We start from the raw sequence: 14,221 nt of genomic DNA on the forward strand, positions 1-14,221 counted from the left end.
CTGTATTTACCCCAAAGAAATGAAAACAAAAACCTGTGCACAAGAATGCTCTTAGCAGCTTTATTTATGACAGGTTTAAACAGGAAATAACCCCAGATGTCCATTAATAGAATGGCTAAACCATGTGTTGTTAACCTTAAAAATAAAAACTCCCAGTTTATTTTACCAGCAAAAACGGCTTTATTCAGGAATAAAAGAGAATAACAATCTGGGACAAACAAGCTGAGGCAAAACCATAGGCAAGTCTGGGGAACGATGGAGAGAGGTAGACTCTTTTAAGGAGAAAAGGCATAACTGGGGAAGGCTGTTATAAACTAAAAGTCCATTGGAGAAAACCGGGTGTTCCAAGTATGGGGGGTTCTCATTGGCTAACCTGTTGCCTGGGGATGAGGAAAAAATCTCTCCCTTTGGCTGGAGTAGTAGAGTGTATCTACATGCAAGGTCAAGTCCACGTAAGGTCAAGTCCATCTCTTCCTGTTGGGTCTACAGTTAACTGTATGGTAGGGCGTGAGAGGTCCCCCTGCAGAAACCTCTGGGCTCCATTTTAGTGAGGTTTCCCAGTTATTATTTCTCACATTTCACCCTTTCGATCTTTCCTTGAAGGCATAATTGATCAATAGTCAGGTTCTTTATATTTAGTGTTTTTTTCCTCTCAGCTCCAAGAAGAACCTTTCCTGGTTGTCATGTCTAACGTCGGACGGAAAGTGCATAGCAGTTGGAAGTCACTTAAGCCACACTGGAATAACAGGGAAGGTTAGAAGGAGGAAACTCTCAGGCACTTTTCATTGGAAGTCTGTATCTTCCTTTCTGCAAGGGCACCTCCTTTCTGCAAAAGATTGACAGACAAGTATGGAATTAGAAGCAACACAACAATTCCAAACTCTACGTTGGTTTAAAACCAGGACCCAAGGTCTGAAAGTAGCCAACTGAAAATATTTATTGGCGCTTATCTGGGCTTAGGGAAGTAAGGTTTCCCCTATGAAGGCAAACCCGAAGTCATGTATACCTCCTGGAGGTCCCCTCTTAAAGTGACTATGAGGCAAAATAGTGAAATACTGTGGGAGTGCACTGAATGAAAAAACAGAGCGCATTTGGGAAGATACAGCATAATGTATAAACACAAAGCAACAGCTGATGAACTTTTTTGCAAGAATAGCAAAACTTCAAAGGTAGATTAAGGGAAAATAACACTGTTACTTCAAAAGAACTGTTTAGAACCATATGTGTTATTCAGCAGTAGTCTGTAAAGTTGTAAATTCAGAAACTGTGAATTGGGGTAAGAATCCAGAGTCAGTTAATAGTTCAGATAAAAGACTATCATGAATTCTGAATCTTCTAACCCTTCAGAAATGCTCACAGGATTATTATGTGGCTGTTTATGAAAAGCTCATAATCAAAGGTTTCCTCCTTTTGCAAGACATTGGGAAATGCAGACAAAGGGCATTTTCTTTCCTCAACAGAGATAGAAGCAACAGTGTGAAAAGGTGTATAGGCCTGGTCCAGACATCTTGAGAAAGCCATCTGTCCAGATGTTGTCTGTTTCAATTCTGAGAAATCTTTACTTTCAGGTCACCAGATGGTGGGTGTGCAGGTCGAGCTAGGGTTTGGTGCTTTCTTTACATGTGTCACAAAGATCCAAGAGTCTATTCCTTGGAGTTTGGTGGCACAAGGATGGTTAAAGGGGACCCCGTGACTATTTCTGCAGTGGCCTTAACTAAAAGGGCAGTGGCAGGAATGGCTCTCAGGCAAGGGATCCATAGAGGATATCCAGTCCAGTTGTTGGCTATAATCCTCACAGGGCGATGATGGTCCCTGTGCTTTTGGGTGGGCACTCCAAGGGCAGTTCGTTCCCTTTCACATACAAAGAGGAAAAAGGGAAGTTGATAATTAGGATTCCAAGGGCAGGGAGTTTTGTTAGACCTTTAAAGTCCCAAAGGCTATGTCATCCCCCTCTTTCCAAATAACAGGGATAGGGATGTTGTTTTTTAGTAAAGCACATAGAGGCTGAGCCATATCAGAGAAATTTGGAATCCAATTGTGGTAATAGCCAGCCAGTTCAAGAAATTGCTTAGTTTTAGGTTTTGGGAAATTCAGGAAGCCTTGAAATCTACCTGGACCCAAATCTAGTCCTTGTTCTGAGATCAGGTGTCCTAAATAATTGAACCTGAGTTTGAACAAACTGCAATTTTTCTTTGGACACTCTATGTCCCTTTAAAGCCAAGAGTTTTAACAGGAGTTTTAACTCTTCTGGTGAAGAGGTTTGAGAAGGGGAGCAGAGAAGCAGGTCATGAGCCTATTGAAACAAATTAGAGCCTGGAAAAAAACGTTCTATCATCCAAATCAGCCTTTAAGTTTTGTGAGAAATGGGAAGGAATCTCTGTGTAACCTTGGGCCATTACTGTCCAGGTGTATTGCCATTCTCCTCAAATGAAGGCAAAGATATCGGATGTCCTTATCAACAGTGATACTAAGATGCACTGTATAGGACAATGATAGTGAAAATATGCTTTCAGTGGGAATGGATGTCAGTAGTAGATGAGGATGGGGAACTGGATGCCAAGGGATAACAATGTTACTTATTGCTTGGAGGTCATGGGCAAACATCCATCCTTGGCTGTTGGGTTTTCTCACGGTAAAATAGAGTTGTTACAGGGACTAGTACGGGGGATAATCAGGCCCCAAGTCTTATAACCCTCTATTATGGACTTGCTGCTCTGAAGGGCTTCCTTATTTACAGGGTATTGATTAATTCTAGAGAGTGGTTTTGAGGGACCTATTTGAATCTTGATGTGAGGTGCACTGTGGATTCTGCCAATATCAGTAGATGATTTTGCCCATAAAGAGGGTGGTAGCTGATCCAAAAGGAACAAATGATTACTGTCCTCAGACTCAGCTATAGTGCCATCAGAGACAGAGCATAGAAAAGATGATGAAAGGTCATTCATTTCCTTTTGTTCGCTAATTTTGTTACCACTGTCAAATTCTAGAATTATTTTTCCCTTTTGGGAGAAAGAAATTCTGGCATGATATTTTATTATTATTATTATAATATATATATATATATTTTTAATGTTTATTTTTGAGAGAGACAGAGTGTGAGCGGGGCAGGGGCAGAGAAAGAGGGAGACACAGAATCCAAAGCAGGCTCCAGGCTCTGAGCTGTCAGCACAGAGCCCGATGCGGGGCTCAAACCTACAAACTGTGAGATCATGACCTGAGCCAAAGTCAGATGCTCAACCGACTGAGCCACCCAGGCACCCCTGGCATGATATTCTTCTAAGAAAGCTCAGCCCAATAAATGAATAGGCGCTGAGGAACTCAGGAGAAAAGGGTGTGGATCTCTCCAAAAGGGAAAAAGGGAATGGGTTCAGAGACGAGAATCTGTTGAGGTTTATCAGAGAACCCCCAGTATTTGAGCTGCTTTTTAGTCCTCTGAGGCACGGGCTGCTTTAGAGCAGTGGAGTTAAGCACAGAGTGTAGGTCTGGTGTCAGTAAGGACAGAGAGGGATTCATTTCCAATCTGACTGTAGTTTTTCCCAGCTGATTAGGAGGCAGGAGATGAGCACAAAGGTAAGCTGCCTTGTGTCTGTAGGCAAGAAAGATGGGGGAGGGGCAGAAGAGGTCTCAGAAGCCCCTTTTTTTCTTTTTAATTGTTTGTTTGCCTCATTTGGTTTATAAATTGTATCTTGGAGGCTATTTTATTATTATTTTTAAACTTTTCAAAACCCACAGGGTAGGTTGTTTCTTATTTATTTAGCTGTGGTCATGGAGACTATCCCAATTTTCCATAAAACCTTCTTGATCCTGCTGCAGGCAGTATCTGGCATGAAAGATTCAAAGTGCCTCTAGACATAAGGACCAGAGGGTTTTTTGTTTTGTTTTTTTAAATCATAAACCATGATGCTAGGTAAGTTTAAATGGGAACATTTGACATGGTCAGATGAAAGATACCAAAAGGTCAGGAGAGAGGGATTTTAGATTCCTGATAGCATTTGGAAGCGTCAAAATACCAATTAAAACAGGAATCCTATTCAGTCCTATTCAGTTTTGTCGATTTTATTTTTTTTTATTTTTTTATTTATTTATTTAAAAAAAATTTTTTTTTTTCCAACGTTTATTTATTTTTGGGACAGAGAGAGACAGAGCATGAACAGGGGAGGGGCAGAGAGAGAAGGAGACACAGAATCGGAAACAGGCTCCAGGCTCTGAGCCATCAGCCCAGAGTCCGACGCGGGGCTCGAACTCACGGACCGCGAGATCGTGACCTGGCTGAAGTCGGACGCTTAACCGACTGCGCCACCCAGGCGCCCCAGTTTTGTCGATTTTAGAACCATGGTTGTCCAATTCAGCTTTGAAAAAGCTAAAGTTTGGGGAGATCAAAAGTTCCCTATAATATAGGCCATTGAAGTTCTGAATCACTTCTGGTTAAGTCAGTCCATTAATCTGTAAGTGTGCATGCAGAGTGTGCATAGTTTTTAAACATAAAACCAGCTGGATTCCCAGTAAGGGGGGTGCCCTCAAAGCATTTTGATGACTGGAATCCCATTTCTTAGAAGTTTTTCAGGAACAGTCTGGTTCCAGAAGGAATCAGACAGGGGCTAGCTAGCAGTGTCTGAAGGAACAGTCCAGTTACAAACAGGATTAGGACCCAATGGCAGTTCCAACAGGCACAGTTCCCACTTCACCAGTTCAGTCCCAAGGGGAGTAGGAACAAAGGCCAACACAGTTCGAACTGGCACAGCTCCAAAGGGAACAGTCTGATGCCGAAAAGGAATCCAACCAAAGGCCAAACTGTACTCCCAAAGATTAAAAAACAAAACAAACACCCCCCCCCAAACCAAAACACTTACCCTCCAACCCCAGAGAAGGCGAGAAAGCAGTGAGCGGCAACATTTCCGTGGGTACCGCACCTATTTGCTCACCAGCCCCGGGAGCACTGGGGTGGGGGTGGGGGTCTTCTCTGGATGCCACCTCTGATCACCAAGTAATTATTAACCTTAAAAATTAAAACTGCCAGTTATTTTACGAGCTTATTCAGTAATTAAAGAGAGCTGTAATCCGGGACAAAGAAGTTGCACCAAAACCAAAGGCAAGTCCGGGGAAGAGAGGAGAGGTACGCTTTTTTAAGGAGAAAAGGGGTCAGTTGGACAGGCTGTTAGAAACTAAAAGTCCATTGGGGTAAACTGGGAGTTCCAAGTATGGTGGCTTCTCATTGGCTGAGCTGTTGCCCCGGGGACGAGGAAAGCACTGTCCTTTGGCTGGAGTAGTGGAGTGGTATCCACTAGCCCCGTCAACTCGCGTCTTCCTCTTGGGTCAGCAATTGACGGCTGCGTAGTGGTGTAGGAGAGCTCCCCCTGCCGGAACCTCCACACTGCATTTTAGTGAAGTTTCCCGTTATTTTTCACAGTGTGTACATGTAAAGGAATTTTGAAGCCGGGCAGTTCCTGGCTGAACAGACATATAAGTGAAGATTGTTTTCCTCCACTTCCTTGTCTTTCTTCAGCCTCACAGGGTAAGCTTTCCTACAGGCCCCAACACTTTGACCTAAGGATAGCCCAGAGAGGAACTGCAACCCCAGAGTTCTGTGGCTGCCTCTGTTAAGACTCTCCCTTCCTCCTCTCAAAGGGAAGACACCATCATCATCTGTGCTTAGTCTCCTTAGAGACTGCCCTCACATACCTGGTCCAGTATGTTTGGGTTCAACTGTTGACAGAACTGACAGGAGAACCACCCATCTTCTCAGCAGGAGGGTTTGGGGCAGCCAGGGGCCCCAGCACCCCTGGGCCCCAGTTTTCATCTCTCTAGCGGCCCTAGTTCTATCTGATCTTTCCTATATGTCAAATTAGGACCCTTAGCCACCATCACGCAGGGGCTCTGTGAGTCCTGATAAGTGCCTTCTTGAGGGTGATTCTTGAGAGGCCCCGTTCTAAATGCCAGGCACTGTCATGGCCCTCCTACTCCAGTGGCCTTTTGAGCACCCTACTCTCTGTAGTGTCAAGGGCATGGATTCTCAAATCACACAATCTTCATTTGAATCCGGTCTCTCCTATTTACTTAGGTGACCTCACCGTGCATCAGTGTCCTCATCTGTAAAAGGAAAATATAATGTTACTTACTTCATAATACTGGCACGGGAATGACCACAGTTAATAAGGTGTAAAGTTCTCAGAACAGTGCCTGGCACATGGTAAGCACTGTAGAAGGGTGTTATTTTTTCCAACCCAGCACGTATTCTCCATATCCTTTGAAATATTTTGTTTTCAAATGACAAGTGAAGGAAATAACAAATGCATCCTGTATGAGCCTGGATCCAGAAACCACACCAGGAATTTGAACAGAGAAAATTCAGTATAAAAAATTGTTGCTCTCTCGGGTCCTCTTTTCCAAGATGACCAAGAAAAGAAGGAACAATGGTCGTGCCAAAAAAGGCCTTGGCCACGTGCAGCCTATTCGCTGTACCAACTGTGCCCGCTGCGTACCCAAGGACAAGGCCATTAAGAAGTTCGTTATCTGGAACATAGTAGAGGCCGCCGGGGTCAGGGACTTTCTGAAGCGAGTGTCTTCGATGCCTATGTGCTTCCCAAGCTGTATGTGAAACTACGTTACTGTGTGAGTTGTGCCATTCACAGCAAGGTAGTCAGGAATCGCTCTCGTGAAGCACAGAAGGACCGAACACCACCGCCCTGATTTAGACCTGCCGGTGCTGCCCACGACCTCCACCAAAGCCCATGTAAAGAGCTAAGTCCTTAAGGATTGAAGAAAAACTGTTCTCTGGAAAAATAAAATCAAACAGAGATTATACTTTATAAATAGCAAAAAAAAAAAAATTGTTAACCAGTAGACAGGGAGTAACCACTGAGGGGGTTAAATGGAGCTTTAATGAATACAGGAATAGGGATAGAGGGAGAAGCCACTACCTCCAGAGATGATGTAGAAAACCCATGGAAGGAAGGAACTTGGAAGGGGCCCTTCCTCCCGCCAAAGCTGAGACTTATGGTAGTGGCCTACTGGACGGCAGAGAAGTTTGCTGAGGTGCAGCAGGCTAGAGTTGACAGGCAGGAAACTGTGTGTTGGGGGACAGCAAAATCTCACTGAGAAACCACCCAGCTGTGTGCTCAAGGAGCCAGAAGAAAAACACTGTCCACTCACTGACAAGGTCTAAGGCAGCACTGGCTAACAGGATTGCAGAGCAGGGCGAGAAAGGCGTATTTGGGGCAGAGAAGCACTTAGTTAATAACAGGCACACCCTCCATCTATGTTCTCAAATTTAAAAAAAGTTAATAAGGAATCTTTCTTATTTATGATTTATGTATTTACAGCAGTACAAAAGGGACTAGGATTAGGGTGGCCGTGTGTTCTGGCTGTCCGTGACAGTCACATGTCATGCTCATTGATCCAGTATTATTATCTTTTTAATGTTTTTTTTTTTAAATTTTTTTTAAGGTTTATTTATTTTTGAGACAGAGAGAGACAGAGCATGAACGGGGGAGGGTCAGAGAGAGAGGGAGACACAGAATGTGAAACAGGCTCCAGGCTCTGAGGAGTCAGCACAGAGCCCGACGCGGGGCTCGAACTCACGGACTGCGAGATCGTGACCTGAGCCAAAGTCGGACACTTAACCGACTGAGCCACCCAGGCGCCCCTTTTTAATGTTTTTTTTTTAAATTTATTTTTGAGAGAGAGAGACCCCGAGTGTGAGCGGGGGAGGGGCAGAGAGAGAGGGAGACACAGAATCTGAAGCAGGTTCTGGGCTGTGAGCACAGAGCCAGATGCGGGGCTTGAGCTCACAAACTGTGGGATCATGATCTGAGCAGAAGCCAGATGCTCAAGCTGGCTGAGCCACCCCTGACCCAGTATTATTGGCAGTGACCCTCTTGCTCTCAGAAATGTCCCTGTTTGAAGGATGAATTCGTGCTACCTCTTGAAGTGTTGTTTTCTATTAAGCTACTCCCACAGATAGTGGCTAGAGGTACAATAAACACACGCACACGCACACACGCACACACACACACACACACATCTGCTTGAAGGCAATGAAGAGCTACTGAGGCAGTCCAGGTATTGAGGGGCCATGACTTCAGGGAGAAGAGAAGTACACTGAGGTGAGTGTGACACCCTGAGAGCCTTTCCCCTCCCAAGCATTGGCTGGTCTGTAAGTGGGAGGAACCAAGAGGTGGAAAAGCTGGGCAGAGAGCTGCAGCAGTTCTCAAGACTAATATATGATTAAAAAAAAAAGTACGTCTGAGTCTAAAAGAGCTCTTTTAATAAGTATATAATAAAAAGTCTAAGTAATATGAAAGTACAGCATCATAGTTTAAATGGCAGGATTTTTTCTTTCTTTTTTTTAAGTTTCTTTATTTTGAGACAGAGAGAAAGCACGACTGGAGGAGGGGAAGAGAGAGAGAGAGAGAGAGAGAGAGAGGGGAGAGAGAGAGAGAGAGAGAGAGAGAGAGAGAGAGAGAGGGAGAGAATCCCAAGCAGGCTCTGCACTGTTAGCGTGGAGCCCTATGTGGGGCTGGACCTCACCAGCCGTGAGATTGTCACCTGAGCCGAAGTCCAACGGTCAACCAACTGAGCCACCCAGGAGCTCCTCCTTTCTTAATGGTACATAAAACAACAGTATATTTTCCAGTTTAGGGCATCTTAGAGTTGATGAAATACTTATTCCCATATACGAGTGTCTCTATAGGGCAGATTCCTAGAAGCAGAAGCACTGGGTCAAAGGATACATGCATTTGATAGATCCTACCCAACGGTCTTCAAAACAAAACAAAACAAAACAAAACAAAACAAAACAAAACAAAACAACAGTGTCCATTTCCCACACTTTTACCAACAATGGGTGTGAGCAGTCTTTTTGAGTTTCCTCTCAACTGATGGGCTCTTACCATGTCTTTCATTTCAGCTTCAATCCAGAATGAAGGGATCTGTGTTTCCCCAAATTATCATGCTCCACTGCTGCATGTAACCGGTTCAGTCCGCCTCACGCTTCCCTCAAGTTTGGGCCTTGGGCCTTTCTCCTCCTAAGGGAAAATAAAGGGTCATTTCCCCAGGTGGTGCTGGGGAGGATCATGGACTAGTTAGCACAGGAGGGGATCTCAGATGCTGCGTGATCCCAGAGGTTCAGAAAGGCAGTCAAGATGGTCTACACTTGAGGTCTGCACTTATAGGTGGGAGTGGCAGCTTTCAAACTTGTAGTCTGAAAAAAAGTATTCTTCAGACAACCTCTTGCCCCATGAAAATGGGATCACTTTGGGAGCCTCCCAATGCATGCTGACCAGCACCCTGCAGCAGCATCCGAACACCAGGTGTGTGCATATGACTCAGCCACTCTGGTGGATCCTCTATGGGTTTTGATGACTCCATGGCAACTTCTTGTAGTCATATACTGCTTAATATATTGTCATTATGGAACACTGGCTAAAAACGTAAAATGTGAAGTTTGCCGAAAGAAAGTAAATGAAGAACATGACATGTAAATTCTACAATGTGACTCAAGATGATCTTTGTTCACCAGACATGCAAATTGGATTCAGCTGACCAAAATGTTTATCTGGCTCATCCTGATATCAAAAACCAAAGCCAAAAAAGAGGAAATAGAGTGACCATTAGATCCAATACAGCCTTTCATTAGTAGGAATAAACATGAGCCAGACCCACTAAAAATGGTGCTTGTATATCGCAGCTTGAACCCTTCTGTTTTATCTCATCATTTAGACATGAAAACAAGAAAGTAATAAAAATAAACCAGTTTTTTAAGTGCAAAAAGCATAAATTCCAAATATTCATTTATAAAAGCAGTTTTTTTGCCTATTTTTGATGCTATAATGAGTTATAAAATTTCATACATTTTAATATACATTTGTCCCAATATCAAATGATAAATATTTATTTATTTATTTATTTATTTATTTATTATTTATTATGTTTATTTTAGAGATGGAGAGCATGGGAGAGGGAGAGAGAAAGAATCTTAAGCAAGCTCCATGCTCAGCACAGAGCCCAGTGTGGGCTCCATACCACAAACCTGGGATCATGATCTGAGCTGAAATCAAGACATGGATGCTCAATGGACTGAGCCACCCAGGCGCGCTTATAAATGTTCTTTTGAAAGTTATTTGTTAAAAGCACTGTTGGTGGGAATGCAAACTGGTGCAGCCACTCTGGAAAACAGTATGAAGGTTGCTCAAAAAGTTAAAAATAGAACTACCTTATGATCTGGCAATTGCACTCCTAGGTATTTACCCAAAGAATACAAAGATACCAATTCAAAGGGACACATGCACCCCGATGCTCATAGCAACATTATCTACAATAGCCAAATTATGGAAACAGCCCAAGTGTCTATTGACTAATGAATGGATAAAGAAGATGTTGTGTGGACACACACACACACACACACACACACACACACCCCAGGATATTACTCAGCCATGAAAAAGAATGAAATCTTGCCATTTGCAGCGACATGGATGGAGTTAGAGAGTATTATGCTAAGGGAAATAAGTCAGAGAAAGACAAATACCATATAATTTCACTCATATGTGGAACTTAAGAAACAAAACAAACAAGCAAAGGGAAAAAGAGAGGCAAACCACAAAGCAGACTCATAACTACAGAGAACAAACTGATGGTTACCAGAGGAATTAAAACAGGTGATGGGGATTTAGGAGTGCACTTGTTGTGATGAGCACTGGGTGATGTATGGAAGTGTTGAATCACTATATTGGGTGCCTGAAACTAATATTTATGTAATTTATATAATTACATAGTAAATGGAAATAGGTTAAGACTAGTCTTTATATTATAGACATTGCTTGAGATTATTTTAAAGTTATACATTTGTCCAAAATAAATTTTATTTTAAAAAGAACTTTACACATCACAAAGATTATTAAATGATTTAATAATCTCAAGGTGTTGGCAAGTATACACATGGTGAAAAGACTTCTCCAGTCAAAATAGGCTAGAAAGCTCTCATCTGGTCGAGATGTCTCAGACTATAGGTGAGGTAATTAAGGCCCAGAAAGGGTAAGAGATTTACTTAAGATCACTCAGCCAGTGAGGGTCAGAGCTCAGACTCTTAATTCATTGCTCTTCAGAGTCGGTCTGTATGAGTTTAAGTGATTTGAAGGTCCCAAGAGACCTTGCCTTGTAACAATCTCTTGGGTAGCAGAGGTTCTGACACTGCCCCCTCCAGGTTCAGCACTGCCCTTACTAGGTCCTTCCTTTAGAGCCCCGGTTACCTTGGGAGCTAAGCTATTTTAGTTCCCATGCAACCAGGATCAGCCAAAATCTGCTGAACCAATGAAAGAGTAGATCCACGATGGAGGAATGGATCTATGGCCCACCAGGGCCAACTTGGCTGCCCAGAGTTTACCAGGTGGGCTCTTCTGAGGGACTTGGAGGGAGGAAGACCAGACTAATGCTACTGCATTTGAGAAGATACTATGGAAATTAACCCCTTTCAATTTATTAAAATTTTTTTTAACGTTTATTTTTGAGAGACAGAGAAGGAGCAGGGCAGGGTCAGAGAGAGAAAGAGACACAGTATCTGAAGCAGGCTTCCGGCTCTGATCGGTCAGGTCAAAGCCTGATGTGGGGCTCAAACTCATGAACTGAGAGATCATGACCTGAGCCAAAGTTGGATGCTTAACAGACTGATCCACCCAGGTGCCCCATCTCTTTCAATTTAAAATTTAAAAACCTAGGGGTGCCCCGCTGGCTCAGTGGGTGGAGTATGTAGCTCTTAATCTCCAGGCGGTGAGTTCAAGCCCTGTGTTGGGTGTAGAGATTACTTAAATAAATTAAAAAATAAAATAAAATTTTAAAATTTAAAGTTATTCCCACCTCAAGGAAACCATGCAATTACCTTAACAGCCTGTTCCAACTTATTTATTTCGAAGTCTCTCTCTCCACTGCCCTCGAGGTACCCTGGACTTGGCCAGGCATGCTCCTGGCCATGTTGTAAACAGCTCTGTATCCCACTACCTGCCTGGTGCCTGGTGGGATGTTGCAGGGGTATTAACCATCCCCCTATCTGAGCTCTTGCTCTGGATGTGTGTCTCTTACAGTTCAAAATGATTTGGAGAGTCTCACCTCTTTTCTCTGGGTAGGCACATGGTACTGAGCTTCCTATAAACATCACCTTTGGGAGGCCTCTGCCTTACACAGAAACTTTTACTGTCTCCTTATTCTAATAAATTCTGCTTGAATTTCAAGCCTTTTTACAATTCTACTGCTTGACACTGTCACCCTACCACAACCTGTTACTGTGGGCAAGTCATCATCAAAGTGTCTACATACCGGATCTCTATTCTGCCTCCCATCACTTGTTCATACCGGTTCCCCCAGTCTATTATAGTGTTGTTATTTGCTCTTCTGGTTCTGGTCAACCAAACGGGGTGACCAACAAGCCAACAGAGACCCAGGAGATAATCTAGAGAGGCAACCCTGGAGGAAGACACTGGGGGGGGGGGGTATATTGTGGTTGCAGCTAACCCCCCAGGGCGATGCAGGTTACTGGTGGAATTAACAATTAGATTCAATAGGCACAGTGCCTTTTGCCCGCAAAAATGTTTACATTTTAAATTCTTTTTAAATCAGAAGAAAAAATAAATATAATCATGATGTAACAATAAATCCAGCCTGGATTATATTTGTCTTTATTTTGCAGTAGTAAAATATTATTAAATTTTTTTTTTAATGGAGAAAGGGGTCCACGAAGACAAAGTGCTTAGTTATAATTCGGCTCTAGGTACAGTGTTACACTGTTTGGTTTTTAAAAAAGAAACGGATATGCAGATATTTGTATGAGACCTCTTGATTTTAAATATTAGAAACTAGTTTTAAAATTAAACAAACGTGTTGTGGCCCAACAAAACACGCGGGGATTAGCCTGCACCCTCTCGAAGGCTCAGGCTATCGTATCCCCGGAATGCCCGTGGCTTGAAACAGTTTTGGGAACACGCCTTGTGCCTGCACGCAGGATGCACAAGGGGTCGCGGAAAAACTCCCGGGCACACCACGCTCCAATGCTGAAGTCCCCGCCCTCTGGGGTCCTGGAGTCCCCGCCGGCGGAGGCCACCCTCGGTCCAGCCCCAGCCCCGGCGCTGCCTGACCGGACAGCCCCCGCTGACTTCCAGGGCGGCGCGGGGAGTCCGGGCCACCGCCTCCCGCTAATTGGTCACGAGGGGCGCGGGGCGGGGGGCGGCCACCGGGAACTTGAGGCCGACGAGCCGAGGCCGCCCGGCTCCGCCCCACCCCTCGGCCCGCGTCACCACCGCACCGAGGTCCTCCCGCCGGCCGCAAAAACGGCTCTTCGCGGGGCCCGCTCCCGGAGGCGAAACTCCCGGAGGCGAAACTCCCGGAGGACGCCGAACGTAACGCCGGGGCTCCTCCTCCCGCGCTGCCCAGCGAGGCAGGCTGAGCTCATTTCAACGGCCCACTGGCCTGCCCGTCACTGCCCAGCCGACCGGCCCTCCGTTCCGGGGGGAGACCCTCGCAGAAGTCCCCGCTCACTCCGCCTAGGGCCGCGGGGCCCGCAGCTGCAGGAGGGCGGTTCGGGGCCCGGACCTACTCCCGCCGAGCCGCGAGCCACCAGTGCGCATGCTCCGTTGAAGCCCGCACCGAGCCCGGGTGAACCCTGATAGAGCCATCGCGAGGCCGGCTAAGCGGAGCTCCAGTGGCGCAATCGGTTAGCGCGCGGTACTTATACAGCAGTACATGCAGAGCAATGCCGAGGTTGTGAGTTCGAGCCTCACCTGGAGCACGACCCTTTTGGATACTCTCACCCCCCTTTTATCTCCTTGCCCAAAGGAAGAAGTTAGCCTCTCTTTAGCATTCTCAGTTGCCGTCTCTGCCTGCGTGCGCGGGTCGCTCCGCCGCAGGCAGGAAGCAGCTCGCACTGACGCTTCTTACCCGCTGTGCAAGCTACTTGTTGCCCCCACGCACCGTCCAGCCACTCGAACCCGGACGTCTGCACTCTGCTTCCTTCTACTTCTCTTCCTAGGCCTTTTCTTTAACGGCATCTACTCCCCGGCCACAGTAGCGGCGTTGTGGACTGAAGATCCAGGGGCGCCGCACGAGTGGTGGGGCCCCGCCTGTACTTCGAGGTCAAAAATCTACTGGGCGTGCCCGAGCTCCTGGCGCCGGGAGGAGGTCCGGCTTCCCGTCTGCTGCCCCTCGCCTGGGGCAGAGTGGGGCGTGGCTCCGCGTGCCT

At 45.4% G+C, this 14,221-nt stretch overlaps 1 long non-coding RNA gene, 1 other non-coding gene and 1 pseudogene across 2 annotated transcripts; 2 read left to right on the plus strand and 1 right to left on the minus strand.

The window, feature by feature from the left end:
* Positions 1-33: 33 nt before the first annotated feature.
* On the minus strand, positions 34-14,202 carry LOC115510521. The gene is made up of 4 exons (XR_003967745.1): positions 13,921-14,202; positions 8,889-9,023; positions 4,851-4,996; positions 34-826 (listed from the first exon to the last, which is right to left on the minus strand). It is a non-coding gene; the product is annotated as an uncharacterized LOC115510521 (long non-coding RNA).
* Positions 6,260-6,805, plus strand: LOC115510520 (annotated as a pseudogene).
* Positions 13,679-13,771, plus strand: TRNAI-UAU. The gene is given in 2 exon segments: positions 13,679-13,716; positions 13,736-13,771. It is a non-coding gene; the product is annotated as a tRNA-Ile (tRNA).
* Positions 14,203-14,221: the final 19 nt, after the last annotated feature.

The sequence above is a fragment of the Lynx canadensis genome, chromosome A3 (genome assembly GCF_007474595.2).
Source record: "Lynx canadensis isolate LIC74 chromosome A3, mLynCan4.pri.v2, whole genome shotgun sequence".
NCBI classification, from domain to species: domain Eukaryota; kingdom Metazoa; phylum Chordata; class Mammalia; order Carnivora; family Felidae; genus Lynx; species Lynx canadensis.